General features: G+C 54.2%; 1 pseudogene; it reads left to right on the top strand.

Moving 5' to 3' along the window:
* The first annotated feature begins 4,387 nt into the window (after positions 1 to 4,387).
* Positions 4,388 to 5,704, top strand: LOC134375998 (myeloblastin-like; annotated as a pseudogene).
* Positions 5,705 to 6,036: the final 332 nt, after the last annotated feature.

Raw genomic sequence — 6,036 nt, 5'->3', positions numbered from 1 at the left:
GTGACGGGGGCAGCCCCCTCAAGGGTCTGGCCCATGGTGTGGCCTCCTTCACCATGGAGCCCTGCGGCCGGGGTCCCGACTTCTTCACCTGCGTGGCATGCTTCCAAAACTGTATCGATTCTGTCCTCAGCCCCCTGCTGGCCTGAGGGAAGCCCCAGCAAGCCGTGCGGAGCCTGTGACCTGCTGTGGAACCCAGCCTTGACCTTCATATCCCAGGGCACTCTGCATGCCCCCACACCTCCAGGCCTGCCCCCCACCCCCAGCCCCTGTACTCGTGACTCTAATAAAGAAGCCATTTCTCCTCTGCTCCTGATTTCTGCTTCACCAGGGTGGACAGGGCTGGGAGCAGGAGACAGGCCCCATGGCTCTGGGGAGGGTGAATGGAACATTAGTCGGCATTAGGGGTATCACCCCAAGCGCAGTAATTGTACAGATGCCGAAAAACAGGGACTGTCGTTACGTCCACCTGGAAGAGGGGATGCTGAGTTTCAAAGAGATTCGGTGACGCACCTGAGGTCATAGAGCTCGTGTGAACTTTGAACCCAGATCTATGCAATCCTGAGGCCCCTTCACCCCCTCTCCTTTTGGTGGAGGTTATTTTGTGCAGTGCCATGCATGGGAAACCTGGAAACAATATTGGCCACTTGGATCATAGATGGCTAATGTGCCTGATACATAAAGAGCTAAAATATGACCATTAAATAATAAGTGTAATTGTATATATAAGTGGTATAGATAACTATGTAGTTATGTCATATATAATTGTATTAAACTAGATAAAATGTCTTTATTAAAATAAAAATTTCAAACCCTTGTATTGCATTTTACATGCCTTATTTTGAATGTGTGTGTGTGTGTGTGTGTGTGTGTGTGTGTGTGTGTGTGTGTGTGTGTGTGTGTTTTGGCTGGCTGATACAGGGATCAAACCTCAGACTTTGGTGTTATCAGCACCATGTGAATATATTTTTAACAACTTATAATAGCATATAATTATAATAAGTTTAATATATAAAGAGTTTCTAGGGCTGGCCGGTTAGCTCAGATGGTTAGAGAGTCGTGTTATAACACAAAGATCCAGGGTTTGATTCCTGTACCGGCGAGCCGCCAAAAAATAAAAATAAATAAATTACTTAAATTAAATAAAGAAAAAATAGGGATGGCCAGTTAGCTCACTTGGGAGAGCGTGGTGCTGACAACACCAAGTCAAGGGTTAAGATCTCCTGGGCCGGCCCCATGGCTTACTCGGGAGAGTGCGGCGCTGGTAGTGCTGAGGCCGCAAGTTCAGATCCTATATACGGATGGCCAGTGCGCTCGCTGGCTGAGCATGGTGCAGACAACACCATACCGAGGGTTGCGATCCCCTAACCAGTCGTCTTTTAAAAAATAAAATTAAAAAAAGAAAAAGACAAAATAATGACACCCAGTACTAAAAAAGGCTCAGGAACCCAGATGTCATAGGGCCCCTGCTGGAGACATGGCCGTTCACTGCCCAGATGACAAACCTGGAGTTGGGGGTGGGATTGGTTCCAAGAGTGTGTGTCCCCCCAAGCTGGGAGCAGACTCTGTTCCATGGGACCCCCGACTGGGGCAGTTCTTGCCCATCTTCCCCCAGCCTTGGTGCTCCCTTCCTGTCCTGAGCAGGGAGGTGCTGGGCTTGGGTCCACCTGGCAGGGGGTCAGCCCGGCTCGGGGTCTCATGTGTGCACACTGCTGGGTGACATAGGCCCTACGCCCTCTCAGGCCTTGGATTCTGGGGATACAGTTTGGGACCCCATCGCAGACACATCCCTCTGCCCCATGTCCCAGCTATCCAGGCCCCGTTTCTCCCACCACCCCATGTGCCATTCACTGATTCTTTGTAAAGCTCTTAGTTTTGTGAATTCTTGAAGCAGATTGTGAATTGTCTGGGGGGCTGACACATCATGTGAGAGGGGGCCACGGAGGGGTGCAGGTGGACGGGCTTGGGTTGGAGGCTAGAGAACCCGTTGGGGTGCCCAGCGGGCCTAGAGACCCGCATGTGTGCACGTTTGAAGGTCTCCAATTGGTGCAAAAATATGCCCACTGTGAGGGGCCCAGCCGTGGTGGGTAAAACAGACAACTTCCCATCACTCAAGAAAAGAGCCTCCTTCTTAAGGAGAAGAGAAAGCGAGACTGAGAGACAGAGAGACAGAGACAGACAGATGGAGACAGAGACAGAGATGGAGAGAGGCAGAGACAGGGAGACAGAGACAGACAGATGGAGACAGACAGAGATGGAGAGAGACAGAGACAGGGAGACAGAGACAGAGAAGGAGAGAGGCAGAGGCAGAGAGATGGAGACAGACAGAGATGGAGAGAGACAGAGACAGGGAGACAGAGACAGACAGATGGAGACAGACAGAGATGGAGAGAGACAGAGACAGGGAGACAGAGACAGAGAAGGAGAGAGGCAGAGGCAGAGAGATGGAGACAGAGAGAGATGGAGAGAGACAGAGAGAGGGAGACAGAGACAGACAGATGGAGACAGACAGAGATGGAGAGAGACAGAGACAGGGAGACAGAGACAGAGACGGAGAGAGGCCCCTGGCCTGAGTCCTCACGCCTTCCCTGCCCTCGTTCTGCCCTCGGTCCTCGGGACCCCCTGGTTGGCCGTTGCCTATTTCGCCACCACAGTTGTTACAGGAAGGGGCCGAGGACGCAGCCTATAGCCCCCACTTCCCTCAGCCGCCAGCTTGCAGAGGGCCCTCGTGGGTGCACATGGCGGGGCTCTTCCCCAGGGACGGGCAGGTGTCTGATTCTTACACACGCACCCGCAGAGAAGGGATAGGCTGTCCCTAGAGTAGAATTCCAGCCAACGGGTGCAGGAGGGATGAGGCAGCACAGCCCAACCGCCCAACCACGAGTGCTCAACGTGGGAGAAACAGGGTGTTTTTGTCTCAAAAGATCCCCCACAAGAGACTTATTAAAGCCAGAGAGGAGGATCACAGCTCGACAGTGAGGAACCCAGCAGGCACCACCCCAACCAAGTGGTCAAGGTTATATCACCATTGGCATGACACACGTGGACACCCGGGCCTACCGACACGGTCCCAGGAGGACACGCACTGCAGCTGAGGGGTCCCTCGGTCCACCCTACAGAGTGACTGACCTGTTCTGTCCAACAGTCTCAAGAGGCAAGGAAGGGTTGAGGAACCGTCCCTGACCGGAGACCAAGGAGCCAGAAACACGACACAACGTGGGATCCTGGACCAGAAAAAGGACCACTGGGGACATTCAGAAGGTCTGTGGATGAGGTCTTCGTGTTGAATCGATGATCGTTCCCTGGTTTCGACCGCAGCCCCTCAGTTGTGTGAGATGACAACATCCAGGGAGCGGGGGCAGGTGAATCCGGGAACTCTCTGGACTTCTGTAAGTGTGAAATCATTTCAAAATGAAATGTTACAGTGTCGCTAACACCAAGGTCAAGGGTTTGGATCCCCACACTGGCCAGCTGCCAAAAGAGGAAACTAAAAAAACTAGAAAAAGGAAAACGTTAAAAACTTTTTTTTTGTCCCCAAGTTTAGAGACCTCCTCTTTTAGGTTTAAATTTTTCATAATGATGAGTCAGTGAAAGAGAAGTGAAAAATAAATAAAAACAAAAAGAATAAACAAAACAAAACAAAAAATAAAAACTAAAAACATTTTAAAAGACGAGTCACTTATAAATAAATAAATGTCTCCTCTGCACTGTGGCTTCTCCCCCAGGACACTGCAGGGCTGGATCCTTCTCCGTGGTGGGGCCGTCCTGGGCACTGCAGGTGCTGAGCAGCGTCCCTGGCCTCCACCCACTCCATGCCAGGAGCACCTCCAGTCGTGACAACCACAAATGTCCTCAGACATTGCCCAGTGTCCCCTGGATGGGGGGTGACAGGATTGTGGCTTTACTGAGAACCACTGCCCTCCAGGAGAAACACAAATCCTCAAGCTGGAGAGAAGGTGTTTCTGTGGGTCTCAGGGGGGGACTGAGAGGATACACGTGGCTCTGTCCCCCACCTTTCCCCATTCCAGTCCTCGCCTGAAGAGGATTTTCAATACCTCAGTTTGTCCTTCTGCAAAATGGGTCCATATGTTGGCTATTTTTATTTATTTATTTTTTTCTGCTTCTTAAAAACCTCCCCACCCTTCAGGACTAGAAGCCGGCCCCCAGGGACAATAGTCGTGCTAACCACCCGGACCAGGTGCCCCCACCCCAGGCGCGGAGCCCTGCTTCCCACCAGCCCACCGGGGCTGGGTGCCACGGGATGCCCATGATGCACATGGGGAGACGTAGGCCCGGAGCAGTCAGGGACTGCGTTGAGGTGGCCCAGCGGCTCTGCTGTCCCCTCAGACTGTGGGCTCTTAACACCCCGTGTCCCGCAGGTGGAGCAAGGGCCACCGACATTGTGGACGGGCAGGAAGCACAGCCCCACTCGCGGCCGTGCATGGCGTCTCTGCAGCTGCCGTAGACCCCAGGCAGCCACTTTTGCGGGGGACACCTTGATTCACCCGCGGTTCGTGCTGACCGCCGCCCACTGCCTGCAGGAAATGTGAGCGGGGCCCAAGGGGGAGGCCCAGCCCTGTCCCGGGGAGGACGGCGGGCTGGGGGGCCCTCCCCACGGTCCCACCTGCCCAGGGAGCGTCAGGCTCAAGCCCGGTTGATGGATCCCAAGCCCAGGATACCCCTAAAATGAACACCCCGATCCCTCAGCCCCCACAACCAGGTGAGCATAGCGCTGGGGCCCACGACCTGCTGACCCCCGAGCCCACCCAGCAGAGGTTCAGCATCATTCACCTGTTTGGGAACAATTATGACCCGGAGCAGAGCCTCAATGACATCCTCCTTGTACAGGTTGGGGGGGACCTGGGGAGCTCAGAGGGGTGGGACCAGCAGGGCTCATGGGTCCCTCGTTCCTTCATTCCTTCAGCAAACACCTATTGAGCACCTACTGTGTACTAGGCCATGAGATCTTGTCCGCGTTCTTCACTACTGGACCCTTGGGGCTTAGAACAGGACTTACACAGTTGGTACCCAATAAGTGCTTTGTGAATGAATGAATGAAAGAATGTGATCATGAGTGACAAATGCCACAAAGGGGAGGCCCCTGGGGTCCAGACAGAGCTCATGGCAGGTGCAGAGGACGCAGAGAGGCCCTTTGAGGTGCTGCTGTGGTGGGAGGGGTCAGGAGGTGGGTGGGCCCGAAGTAGGGGTGGCCTCAGGGTCCTGGGGACAGGGTCTCACCCCTGCCCATGCCCCGTTCTAGCTGGGCTGCCCAGCCACCCTCTGCGCTGAGGTCGCAGTTGCCCAGCTGCCGCAGCAGAATCAGCAGCTGCCCCACGGCACCCAGTGCCTGGCCATGGGCTGGGGGCGCCTGGGCACGCACGCAGCAGTGTCCCGGATCCTGCAGGAGCTCAACGTCACCGTGGTCACCTTCCTGTGCCGGCCGCAGAACGTGTGCACGCGGGTGCCCTGTCGCAGCGCTGGCATCTGCTTCTTACGGGCGGCGGCGGCGGCGACGGCTGCCGCTGCTGCTTGGGGCGGGGATCTCCCTCTGCTCCGTCAGAGCGGCAGCTGGAGTCCCAGACAGACTCGCCCTCTCCGGGCCTGCCCGCCCTGCGCACCTGCATCAGCGACTGCGCGGCCCCATCCCGGCCCCTCCGCCAGAAGCGACATTTCCCAGAAAGACACCTTGATCACAATAATACATTGAACTTTTAAGTGAAGAAAACAGAACTGAGGTTACCGGAGGAGGGAAGGGAGGAATTGGTAAAGGGCCACGAAATAGACTCCATTGTATAATGGAGAGTATACTAATTACCCTGATTGAATCACCACATATTGCACACAATATTGATATTCAATGCTGTCCCCCACAGATATGGACAATCAATTGTGCCCTAATAATAAATATATATATTTTTAAAAAATACAAAATCATGATGTTGACACGTATGAGCTCCCTCTGACGGCTCTAGGAGAAAACCCTTCCTTGTGTCTTCCAACTTCCAGGGGCTCCAGGTGTTGCTTGGCCTGGGGCTGTGC

This window comes from Cynocephalus volans, chromosome 4, assembly GCF_027409185.1.
Source record: "Cynocephalus volans isolate mCynVol1 chromosome 4, mCynVol1.pri, whole genome shotgun sequence".
NCBI lineage: Eukaryota > Metazoa > Chordata > Mammalia > Dermoptera > Cynocephalidae > Cynocephalus > Cynocephalus volans.
The sequence above is the reverse complement of the archived record's forward strand: the minus strand, read 5'-3'. Positions and strand labels throughout refer to the sequence as shown.